Source organism: Sminthopsis crassicaudata, chromosome 1, assembly GCF_048593235.1.
Source record: "Sminthopsis crassicaudata isolate SCR6 chromosome 1, ASM4859323v1, whole genome shotgun sequence".
In the NCBI taxonomy this organism is placed as follows: Eukaryota; Metazoa; Chordata; class Mammalia; order Dasyuromorphia; family Dasyuridae; genus Sminthopsis; species Sminthopsis crassicaudata.
The window spans coordinates 47439945-47452899 of NC_133617.1; the positions used below are offsets into that span (position 1 = coordinate 47439945).

Consider the following 12955-nt stretch of genomic DNA (forward strand, 5'->3'; position numbering starts at 1 on the left):
TATCTCAGCTCTGGATGGCTCTTACCCCCCAACTCAGGGTATATCTCAAAATACCTCTGGGCCTTTCTTGTTAGGGACAGCCAAACAACAAAACAACAGCCACATTTCCCACAGTATAGGAGCTAGGCAAAGATTATAACAGTATTATGGGAGTTAAGTGCAGGAAAACACTTTACAAATGGGAGAAATTGATGCTCAACCGCTGTGTTTAAGTGAATTTTTCAGTTTCACCTAGCTTTAAATCTACTACTCCTTTCTTGCCTCAATTTCTCTCTCCATTTTTACAGGTTAAAACAAATAAACAAACAAACAACAGTTCTGGGGAAGGAAAATGACTTTATATAGCCAGCATTTATGGGTTTATAAATACTTTACAAATACCTCATTCGATTCTCACAATCACAACCCTGGGAGGTAGGTGCTATTAATATACCCATTTCACAGCTGAAGAAACAGAAGTAGATATATATGCCCAGAATCTCACGGCTAAGAAGTATCTGAGGTCAGATTTGTACAAATCTTCCTGACTCTAGATCCAGAGCTCTGTCATTCCAATATCAAGATGCTTCTAACAGTCAACTGCCTTAACTTCCCCAAGCACAAAGCTAGCAAATGATTGGGAAAGAATTAGATCCAAGGCTCCAGGTTTCATTTCCAGTCCCATTTTTACCATACCACACTGCTTTTCAGAAGCAACTGGAAACCACATTCTTCCCAGTGCCTAATTAGCATCAGCTCAGATTTTTCATCTTCCAACCTCCTTCTGCACCCTTTAGTTTTCTCCTTGCTACTAGGAAAAGAGAACCAGATCTGGCTTCAGAAAACCTATCTTTGAAGCAAAGAGACCAAACTCTGTTACATCCCAGTGGCAAACATATGGACCCCAATTTGTATGTATTGTCTCTCCCAACAGAATATAAACTCCTTAAAGGCAGGAATTATTTCACTTTTGTCTCCATATCCCCAAGCCCTAGCATAGTGCCTTTTAAATAGGGGCTTTATATCCTCCATCACCTACAATTTCTTCATCTATAAAACAGGGAAGAATAACTAGCAATTATCTGTTAGGATAGTTTCAAATATCAAAGGAGATAACGGTGGAGAATACAATTTGCAAACCTTCAGAAAAATGCTTCAGTTATAATTATGATTATTTATGGCCTCAATTTACGCTAGGCTGCTCCTTATGGCTAGGTCATTTTTATAGAGGAGCATTGTGGGGAGAGAGGCACCAATTCATGAAGACAGCATTCATAGATGTTTTAGACCCAATTATATTCAGTTTTAGTCACCTGACTGGGGCTGGTTTCCTCCCTTCCTCAAAGCTCCAACTTTTCAGCTATTGCAGATATGCCTCCAACTAGTCTCAAGGAATCCCAGAACTTTCAAGGTAGAGGGAACCTCAGAGGTCAGGTAGTCCAAAGCTCACACTACAAATATGCATCTAGGATATGTCAAATATTAGGGGAACCTGCAGGGGAAAATCTGAGTTGACTCCACTTAACAGAAAATCTCATGAGTAATCAAGTGTTCCTGATATCAAAACTATATATACCTAAATATATCACTGTTATTCCTAGTTTTGCCCCCTGGAACTAAATAGAAAAGGTGGATCCCTTTTTTACATTTTAAATACCTTTGGCACCTCTCCTAGAGCCTTGTCTTCTCTGGGCTAAATATTCCCAGTCTCTTCAATCCATCATTCTATGACATGGACTCAAGGCCCTTTACCATCCTGGCCCCCAAAACCAACTCCAGATGAGTTATGAAGTGAGTAGAAGAAAGACCAAAACACCCAGATTTTTGGAAGTGTGCCTATCTTAATGAAGTCTGAGATCATATAATAACTAGAGCCAATGGCTAGCATTTATTTATGTAAGTACTTTGCAAATATAATCTAATTTGATCCTCACAGTGCCTCTCATTTTAGAGCTGAAGAAACTGAAGTAGCCAGAGGTTAAGAGACTTGATCTGCTAGTAATTTGAACTTGGGTCTTCCCAAATTCACTAAAACTGCCAGGTATTTCCCACAAAAGCTGCTGTCTAAACAGCCATTCCTCTCTCATCTTGTACTTGTGAAGTTCCCTTTTTTGATATCACGAGTAAGATTTTGCAATTAGCCATCTTGAATGTCATTTTATTAATATTGCTGAATAATCTCACTTCTCACAATCTTGATGAATCCTAAAGATGTCATCTGGTGTGTTAAGTTATCCCTCCCTGATTTTATGCCATCTGAAGATTTGATGAAAAGACTTGATTTCTTTTATACAAGTCACTAATAACAGATCTCTGGTACAGGAGAAGCCCTGGTATAGACTTTACTCCTTTCCTACGCCCCCATAGTAAGTCAGAACTGGCAATTAGTCTGTAATTTAAAATCTAAGAGTTGTCTGGGCATTTAGAGATTAAGTGATTTAGTATGATAGGATTACTGATTTAAAGCTAGAAGGAACTTGAAGGTCATTAAGTCTAATCCATTCATTATATAGGTGAGGATACCCAGGCTTTGAGAGAGAGTGAAAGTGAGTGACTTGCCTAGGGTGACACAGCTAATATACTTCTGAGGGAAGATTTGAAGGTAGGTCTTCCCAGCTCTAATCACAGTTTCCTTTCTTTAGACGCTTACTAACCATCTCTTTAATGATCCATTCTAGAATTTTCCCAGGAATGGAAATCTAACTCAGTGACATATAATTTGCAGGCTCTCTCTTTCTTTTCTTCTTTTTTTTTTTTCTTTTAAAAAATCAGGTCATTTGCCTTTTCCCAGCCTGGTGGGTGGCAGAGCTCCCATTTTCCTCTTTCAAATACCAGTTTGCTGTGGCTTGGCAACCAGCATCTAGTTCTTTTTAGTGCCCTAAGAACCCAGAAGTTTCCTGCTTTTATCCTCTATCTCTCCCCAAGAAGAGTGATTTATCTTTTACCCTAAGCTCCCAGGGGAAGCCACGAGGAATCAGAGAGCTGACCCAGCATTACTCTAACCACTGAACCCTGGGAGACCTTCCTTGGCTCAAGGGGTGGGAAAGGAGATATCAAGAGGGGCAAGGCTTTGATTTAAGAGTTACTGGAGAACCCCCACCTAGATGTGACTATGAGGAATCACTTCCTTCCCCAAGAGGGCATGTAGAGTGCAAAAAGCCTTGGGTTCCAATTTTGGCTCAGCTAAACAAGATAACCAACCGTTCTTGCTCTCTTGGTTCCATATCCCCCAAACTATTAAGGGAACATAATTATACTACTGGTCTCACAAGGTAATTTTTTGAAATGTAAAGAATCAGGATATGTCATTATTAATCCCCACCAATTTTACCCAGTCTCCATTCATTTAACATTAATTATTAAGTGCCAGCTAGAAATATGAAGTGAATTAAAAACAGTAATGTAGCTCTGCCTTCAAAGAGCTTATATTCCATGGGGGGGATGGAGTTGCTTGGGGTGGGGAGAATGGCATACCCAGGAGGATGACTCATCTATAGAAGAATAGAATTCAAAGAATTCAGAAAGGAGAGAATGTTGTTGGAATCTGGAATAGAATGGAAGTTATCTGACATTAGATAATAGCCCAGAAAGAGCACCAGGGCCACCAGCAAAGAATGTTTGAAAGGCTGTCATATGGAAGATGGATCAGCCTTGTTCTGAATGGCTTCAACTTAATATCAGAGCTGTCCAAAGTGAAATGGGCAGTCTTGGGAGAGAGTGTGTCATCTCCCTATCTTTAATAATATAAATACATATTTAATAATATAAATATACATATATATTCTATGTATAAAATATTTAATGATAACAACAATAATATTTATATAATAAAATGATAAAAGATCACATTTATGTAATGCTTTAAGGTTTGCAAAGCACTTTTTTCAAATTATCCTCACATTAATTCTGAGAGGAACCTATGATTATGCTCACACACTGAGGGGAAACGAAGGCTGAGAAAGGTAATGTCACTTGCCCAGGATCCCACATGGGTGACTAAGGGTTCCAAATTAGAACTTTCTGAATTCTAGTCCGGTTGTCTAGCTACCCACTTGCCTCAATGGTTTTCATGCAAAAGCTAGATGATTGGTTGTTTATAGAGGTGATTTCTATTTGGGAACTTATTTGCTTAGAGGATATATTCTGCAAGTGTTAGGATTACTAAGTGAGAACTGAGGTTGTCTGGTATCCTAACATGCAAGGAAAAAAAAGCTCTGGATTTGGAGTTCAAAAGATGTCATTGATCAGTCCTGGTTAGGGCCCTCGGTGGGGTTCAGCCAAATGAACTATGAAATTGGTGGTATAGTCTCCAATATCCATTCAGTTATAATCCCCAAATAAGAAAGTAGCTCACCCAAAGAGGTAGCCTAGCAGCAACAAGTCATTCATAAATTAAATTAGGGAGTTTTAAAAATTCATTTCACGTGGAATAGGAACTCCCAAAGGACAGGGACTGCATAGTTTCAGTTTGGTCTTTGTCTCACCACAAAGAATGGTGACTGGATGGTACAGACTTAATTGCTAAAATCTCTACCAGTCTGGGCTGTATTTGGAGAAAAGGACTGAAGCAGAGAGCTTCCAGGTCACTTGCCTAGCCAGTTTTTCTGATTCTTAGTACCAAATGTGCTGCCTTTTTTCTCTTTGTCAGCAACTTCTTCCAAAAATAATAAACTGATTTTCTTTCAAGTTTAGAACTTCAGTGATGGATGAATCTCACTCCCCAGAAGCACTGGATAAATTGTGGGCTCAGTCAGAAAAAGAATTCCAGACAATTCCAAAAGGGCATATCTGACCTATTCTTTAAGGATTGGACTATCTTTGTTTTTACATCCTGATAAACCATATGCTTCCAGACCCTTTTTGCAAGATATCTATTCTAGCAATTTGAAGGAGATACAATTTTTGACTCTTTTCTAACGAATAGCCCTTCTTAATTGTGCTGTTGACGAATTTTTGTTGTATATCTATCTCCAGGTTTGCTAGCTTTCGCTAATCACTGCATTCCATAACATTCTGAAATACCTCTTAGAATCTTGTGATTTCAGTACAGGGAGAAGTATTGGCTTTATAGTCAGAAGGCCTGGGTTCAAATCCTGGTTCTTGTGACTTTGGGCAAGCTAACTGACCTCTCTGGGCCAGTTTCCTCACTGTAGAATGAAGATGACAACTAAAGCTGTGAATCTATGATTCTATAGAGTGTGATGGGAATGAAGAAGAGATGGGGACAAAGTGTTTTAGGAAATTTGAGAAGGTTCCTCTCTGAGGTCAAGGAAGAAGCCTAGGGGTCTAAGATGGGAGATTCCAGCAGCTGTACTGGGTTTCATCTTCACATTTAATTATGGAGATGGACAGCTCATTGGAACTATGGGAGTCCGGTGCTAAATTCTGGCTCTGCCATTCACTTGATAGCGGTATGACCCAGGAAATATCAGTTTCTGAGCCTTGGTTACATCATCTATAAAATAGGAATACTTGTATGACCTGTCTCTTAGGGTTGTTGAGAGAAAAGTGCTTTGTAATCCTTAGAGAAATCAGGCTGGTTATAATTATCATGTAAAGGAATGGGAGTACCCAAGAAAGTCTTGCCTGAGTCACTGGGGATAGAGAGGTTGAGGTGGGAGGAGGGATTCTGGATGGACTTGAAGGCACCAACTGACTAGACTCACTTCTATGGGCCTGAATGAGATGTAAGATGAGTCACAGCCCAGGGCTGCCTGAGATTTCTCCTGCCAGGAACTCAAGCCCAGGCCTGGTGCAAGGAGAGCTCTAGCAACCCTAAGTGTAGCCACCCCCCCCTTTAAATTTACATAAGTATATCCTACAAAAAGGGTACAGGAACTGGTCCAGCCTGGTGCTTTCCCCAGGCCTCCTCAAACCCCTTCCCCCAAAGCGGCAGCAGCTCCCACCTGGCCGGCATACACCGGCATCGTCTGTCCTATTTCCTCTCCAAATGAACAAACCTCCGAGGCTAGGTGGGGAGCTGAGTCCCATGCCCCTCCCTGATTCCTTCTACAAGTGGGAAATTCTCCAGGAATTTTGCCAGATTCAGGTTAGGTTTGTGAACTGGGATCAAGCTCAGGTCAATTATTATTCCGGGGAGTGTGTGTACTTGAGAAGCACATAGCGGTGACATGGGAAGTGTGTGTGTGTGTGTGTGTGTAAAAGCTGAGGATACTGGAGTTCTGTGGGATACCTGACATGTGTGCAAGGGTGAGAGGGAAGCGTGTGTACAATCTACGTGGGGGTGATATCGGCGCAGTGATAGGGGAAATGTGTGTGTATGGGGGTGTCTGGGAGTGTGTACGAGGCTCAGGATGAGGGTTATAGGATGGGAATGAGGGTCATCTGGGAGCTACAAGAAGGGCGAACACGGTGTGTGTTTTGCCATAGTGAGGAGAGACCGTTAGGGCCCTTTGAGACCCTCTGTGGCTAGGCAGCAAGGGCCTACTGGAGGCACGTGGGGCTGGGGCTGGAGAGGGAAAGGTCCGACTGGGTGGGTGGGAGATGGAACAGCCCCCGAAGGATGGGGGTTGGTAATCCCGGCGGCGGGGGTAGAGGGAGTGGGGAGGCAGTGCTTACCTGCAGCTGCGGCACAGACAGACAGACAGCTGTTAGGACAGACGCTCCCTAAGGCAGCCGGGTTTAGGTGGTGGTTTCCAAGTCCCTACAGCCGAGGCAGACGTGGCTGCCCTGGATGCTCCCTAGCCTAGGCAGCGACGGGACGGGTCATCGGACACGCGCCTCCCCTCCCCTCCCGCCCCCGGCAGTCAGGACTCAGTTCCAAGACCGGGAAGGAGGGGCTAGGGCGGGACCTGGCCTGAGGAGGGGGGGAGCTTGGAAAAAAGAGAGGGGAGGGAGGGAGAATCGGTGTTACTGGAAGGCAGGGGGAAGGGCTGGAACTCGCGAAGGGCTGGGGGTTCTGGGTAACCGAATCTTGGACCCAGTGAGGAAGAGGGAGACCTAGAGGGGACTCTGGAGGTGGCAGGGCCCTGGATGACAGAGGAGGAGGCTCAGAGGAGCTGGGAGCGGGGTAGTCGGGGAAGGCGGGGGCGCCGGGAGCGGGCGGGGGCGCCGGGATTGGGTAGGATGCTGGGAGCGGGATGGGGGTGGAGGGTCTCGAGGGGCCTATGGGGTAAGGAAGAACCTAGATGGGGTTCAGGGTGTGATGGAGCTTGGAATGGGGGGTTGGAATGGTAATAGGGGATGGCCCCTCGGAGAGCCCTGCGAGGCTCGGGCGGTGGCTGGGAGCGGGGGAGGCACGCGAAGCTGAGGCAGCGGGAGCAGGTGCTGGAGGAGGAAGGGGGGCCGGGGGAAAGGGAGGGGGAGCCGGCCCGGGGTCCGTAGGAGGTGGCGCTCGAGCCTCCGGGAGCTCGGGGCCGGAGCTTCGCTGTCGACTAGCCTCGGCCCCTCCCCGTCCCGCCCAGTCCCTCCCCGTCCGGCCCGGCCCCGGGGCCGCCTCCACTCACATCGCTGGGCGGGATGCTGGCGGAGAGCCTTGCCCGGAGGCCCCCCATTCTTTGCCCGCCCTCTCCGGCTTCCAGGGCTCCTCCCGCAGCTTCCGGGAGCCTGGAGCCAGCCTCACCCCTCCTCCACCTACCCGGCCTCCCCTAGCCACCTCTATCCCCTTACCCTCCCCAAGGGGTCCCCTCTCCTCCATCCCTACATACACCCAAAGAAATAACGGGGGCGCGCGGCGCGCCCCTCTGCTCTTGAGTCCCGGTCCGCAGACACAACGCAACAAGCCACATCGCCCTCCCACCTGTCTCTCCCGACCCGGCTCCCGGCCCCTCTGGAGCTGGCCCGCTCCTGCCCACACACGCACTCGGCTAGGTGCCTCCGCGCGCACACCCTCACAATGACAGCCCGTTTGGCGCAGGCCCGATCTCTCCTATCTTTTCCTTTCTTATCGTTCTTTGAACTTTGGAATGAGTGTCTGAAGCCAGCAAATTGCTGTCTGCCTCCGATGTTTACAAACCCGACGCAGAACCGCTGCTTGGTCTGTGTGTCAATCGCTCTCCCCACCCCCACCGCGTCCCCATTTTTGGCAGGTGCGTGATCCTGACATTTGGCTGGTTCCCGCCCGGATCCCAGGTCTCTGCCGGCCTCGGTCCTATAACACAGCACACCGTAGCAGGTATAAAAGAAAAGTTGTGTTAAATTGGATTGAAAAGAGCCGGTCTCTGGTGCAGCCCTACTATGTGCTGGGCTTCCAGACAGGCAGGGGAAAGGCAGGGCTGAAGGATCTCTGTCCCCGACTTGTAGATCTCATTGAAATACGGTCCAACAGGTGGAGATAAAAGGATCTTTAAAAGGATCATTTCCTCGGTCCCGGGAGAGGAGGGACTCTGATGTCTTCTGCCACCTGACTTTCAATAAATCCGAGTCTGGCAGATTTCAGAGATAAGTCTTCTAGACTATACAGATCGTTATAGAGAACGGAGGAGTGTCCAAAGCCTGGGGCTCCCTGGAAGAGCTGGGACTTGGGCAAACTGAGAGGCGTGGCCTGCACTGAAGGAACATGCCCCAGGCAGGAATGCACGTGGCCTGTACACCTCCAGGGCAGGGTCGAGGTCAGTTCTGGGAGCCGGGAGAGAGCGAGCACATTACGTAGCTAATGGGTTCAGTTTGGAGAGGCGCTGGAGGTTTCAGATTCTAGGCTCCGTGGGGAATTTGGATCTTTTCGCAGTAGGATCAGATGGAGAGAGAAGGGTGGGCATTCATTAGTGAAAAGAACATCTGAATTAAAATGAGATCTGAGTCTGAGTTGCAGTTATGCTATTTTTTGGACAAAACGCTTCCCATCTACCTCTGGGCGGAGGAGGTGCCGATTTAGGGTAGTGGAAAAGAGGAGGGGATTGCCATTCAGAATTCTAAATTTCCTCTCATTTCCTCCCCCCCTTCTCAGTTTTTCCCTTGAATATTCAATTAGGATTCAATCCTAAAGTCCTTCCCAGCCCTAAATCCTAATGCTCTTTAGAGTTAATGGGGAAAAGGACTGGGAGAAGGTCAGTGTTTCTATGGGGGACATGGATCTCACCTTTTGATTCTCATTCTCTATCCCATTGTCACTCCACTTTCTTCCCTCCAGCTTTACCATATTTAGGCAGATCCCACGTTGTGAGGGCAAAGGTCAGTGTCTGGCACTTTAGACTGTCCCATCTATGAAGGCCAGAGGCCAGAGATCAGAGAGGAGGCCACCGTTCTGACCAGTCAGTCGCTGTTGTCCCTGGAGACCAGAGAGGCCACTGGCACTGGCTTAATCTATTTCTGACCTTCTGATTGTTTATTTAACTCACTCAGAGATAGTGGCAGTGGAAGGGAGAATGAACCCTTAACTAGGAGGCCGGAGGTTTTAACTTGGTTTGGCCACTGAGGCTGTATAGTCTGGGAGAAAGTTATTTTCTTTCTGAGTTAAAATTTCTACCTCAGGACTGGCAGGAAATGAAAGGGATGATTTGGCTCCACAGTGGTATTTGTAGAGCTGGGGCTGTCAGAGCTTAGAACCTAGAATATTAGTTGAGAGGACTTTTAGAACCTAAAATGTCAGAGCTGGGAGGGTCCTTAGAACCCAGGAGGTCAGAGCTGGGAGGGCCCTTAGAACCCAGGAGGTCAGAGCTGGGAGGGCCCTTAGAACCTAGAAGGTCAGAGCTGGGAGGGCCCTTAGAACCCAGGAGGTCAGAGCTGGGAGGGTCCTTAGAACCCAGGAGGTCAGAGCTGGGAGGGCCCTTAGAACCCAGGAGGTCAGAGCTGGGAGGGCCCTTAGAACCTAGAAGGTCAGAGCTGGGAGGGCCCTTAGAACCCAGGAGGTCAGAGCTGGGAGGGCCCTTAGAACCCGGGATGTCAGAAATGAGGATACCTTAGATCTCAGAATTTCAGATCATGATGGCCCTTAGATCAGTGGAGTCAAGTATATAGCAATGGGATCCATCTAATCCACTAATCTGGATGTAAATATCCTTGGGGGCCACAAATTGGCTTAGCTTTAAAATGTGATTTCCATATTTTAGTATGTTTTTACTTGTTTTTGTTAATTATTTCCCAATTACATTTTAATCTGGTCTGGGCAGCCCCTGAGAATGTTGGGGGTTAAACTGAGGACTGCTTGTTTGACATTTTTGCTTTAGAGCATGGAATGTCAGAGCTGAGAGGGCCCTTAGAACACATTTGGGAGGGCTATCTGAACACAGAATGTCAATCAATAAACATTAAGCATCTACCGTGTGCCAGACATTATGCTAGTGCTGGGATGGGGAGGTTCCCTGGAACATAGGAGGTTAGAGCTGAGAATAATCTCAGAACACAGAATATTAGAGATAGAAGGACCCTTAGAACATATGATTATTTTTTAATTTAATTTTTCTTTTCAGTTCTAAGTCCTCTGCCTCCCCAACCTGAAGCCTGGAAATACAATATCCATTAACCACATTATGAGATACAAAACATTTCTGCATTAGCCATAGAACAGAGAATGTCAGGATGAGAAGAACTTTAGAGATAATAGAGTTATAGATTTCAACTTGGTAAGTACCTTAAAGACCCTCTGCCCTGGGATTGGAGAAATGTTTTTCTGCCAAAGGCCATTTGAATATTTATATCAGCATTCAAAGGCCATACAAAATCATGAACTAGTACAACTTAAGCAGTGAGAGCTTGTCGTACCTAACTTCTTTCAACTCATGATTACCTACAGTTGCCTTAGCAAATGATTTTGAGGCCTTATATGACCTTCAGGCTGAACATTCAAAGCAAGGACATAAAACCTATTCCTCTGACTCCAGAACTAGTGTGTACTTTCTCCTCCACCATGCAGTTTTTTTGTTTTTGTTTTTTTGCTAAGGCAATTGGGATTAAGTGATTTGCCCAGGGTCTCAGATTTGAACTCAGGTCCTCTTGACTTCAGGGCTGCTGTTCTATCCAATGCACCACCTAGCTGGCCCCTACCATGATGTTTTTTAAGATACTTCATTTAGCTTAGTTCAAGAGCTAAAGGACCTTCTGTGAATCCAGTAGATCATTCAGTCCAAGTTTCTTACTGAAACATGGAGGAAGCTGAGATTCAGAGAGGAGAGATGGATTTGTAGTACAGTGGTAGAGCTGTCCCCAGTTATCTATACCTTTTATAATCTATACCTTTTATTGTATTTATTTCTAGAAAAGTGTCTCTACTACTTCCTCTAGAATGTAAGGTCCCAGAAGACAGTCGCATTATTGTTTAGTTGTGTTCAATTCTTTATGACTCAAGGGACCATACTGTCCATGGGGTTTTCTTAGCAAGGGTATTGAGTAATTTGCCATTTCCTTCTCCAGGAGGAGAATTCTCCTTGTCCAGCACTATGAAACTAGTTAATGACTAAGACCAGATTTGATTGACTCCAAGCCCAGCACTCTATCCACTGAGCCACCTGGCTACCTCAAACAAGAAAATGTAAGCTCTCTTAGGGTATGGGATGTGTTATTCCTATCTTTGTACCCCCAGTGCCTTGCACACTTTTCTGGGCTGCTTATTCAGCTTTGGTGTCCATTTTCACCCAATTCTCATCTGTACCTCTAAGAAGTTATAGTGTGCACAGTTGCAACACTCTGGTAAAACCTCAGCAGAGGGACTAAAACAGAATGATGGATAATTGACAGGCTCCAAATCTGTCAGTGAGTGGGGTGTCTACCCCAAACATTTAAAGACTGCCTGGGTAGAATGGGCAGAGAACAATTTATTCCAATGGCCATGATGAAAGTTAAAGTAGATTCTGTGGGGTCAGGTGGTCAGACATTGAAGATGTCCTAGTAATCTGTGTCTTTCAGCCATATTGACTTGTCTTACTACTGGATTTTGATGATTGGAAGAGAGAGTGAGGCAGCTCTGCCTCATCTAAATCCAATTCATGTTGAGTCAAGATATCTCTTTGTGATATCACAGGTCCTCTTTGAAAAAGCATAAACAAGCCTTATTCATAGTAAGGACTTAAATGTTTGTGAACTTGATTTATTCCTTTACTCAATCCCTCTCTATTCTTTGTATAATAGTTCACGTAATCTTTGTAATCCCTAATATAGTGTAATCTATTTTGGGCAGTTTAAGGCAGTTTAGGATAGACTACAAGACAACATCATGAGTTCAAATCCGGTCTCAGACACTAATTGTTATGACCTTGGACAAGTCACTTTACCCTGTTTGCCTCTGTTTCCTCTTCTGTAAAATGAGCTGGAGAAGGAAATTGCAAACCACTTCAATTTCTTTGCCAAGAAAACCCCAAATGAAGTCATAAAGAATTGGAATTATGATTGAACAACGTTCCTTGCACACAATTCATACCTAATAACTTTTTTTTACCAAATTGTGCTTCCAACCCCTAAAGAGTAAATCTAGTATTTTCTTCAAGTAGTCACATCCTCTGTTTTTGAGCTTGTCTATATCCATCTCTCATCTTCCTCTCCCAGGCTCCCATTTTTTGGGCTTGACACTTTGAGAAGGGTCTTCTGGAGGACTGTGGCCTTTAAGGGGGCTCCACCCTAACAAGATAGACTTAGGAAAAGCAGAACTAAACAGACAGAGGAGGGTGCGCAGGAAAGAAGAGCATTTTTTTTTTCTAACTTTTTTTTTTTTTTTTTGTATGGGTATTTGGTTTGGGGTTAAATAATTTACTGAAGGTCACACAGCTAAGAAGTGTTAAGTGTCTGAGGTTGGATTTGCATTCAGATCCATCCTCTGGACTCCAGGGTTGGTATTCTATCCAGGGTTGGTATTCTATTCAGCTCTCCTGGATTATCTTGATCCTTCCTTTTCCAGGCCCTTCCCTGGGGCAGCTAGTTAAATTTCAGGAACAACCTGTTCCCTATGTTACAGTGCAACCCTCTAGAAATGGGAGTCCTTCCTTCTGTCTGACATTCGTTCTCTTCTCTCCTTTCCTTTCTCACTCCCTCCCTCCTTCCTTCCCATCAAGTTTCCGCCCCCCCCCCAAAAAAAAAAGCCTTTTAGAGT

At 45.3% G+C, this 12955-nt stretch overlaps 1 protein-coding gene and 1 long non-coding RNA gene across 3 annotated transcripts in view; one reads left to right on the forward strand and one right to left on the reverse strand.

Moving 5' to 3' along the window:
- LOC141561618 (ceramide synthase 4-like) overlaps nucleotides 1-7392 on the reverse strand; it is a 50660-nt gene extending 43268 nt beyond the window's left edge. The window contains exon 1 of the mRNA XM_074301497.1: nucleotides 6559-7392. The gene's annotated coding sequence lies outside the window, so the exon portion shown is untranslated. The remainder of the gene's footprint in view (nucleotides 1-6558) is intronic.
- Nucleotides 5876-11547, forward strand: LOC141561673 (uncharacterized). 2 transcript variants are annotated; one of them, XR_012488120.1, is made up of 3 exons: nucleotides 5876-6028; nucleotides 10347-10499; nucleotides 11287-11547. It is a non-coding gene; the product is annotated as an uncharacterized LOC141561673 (long non-coding RNA). The 2 variants fall into 2 exon arrangements; XR_012488118.1 differs by lacking the exon at nucleotides 5876-6028 and adding an exon at nucleotides 7445-8113.
- The last annotated feature ends 1408 nt before the right edge of the window (nucleotides 11548-12955 follow it).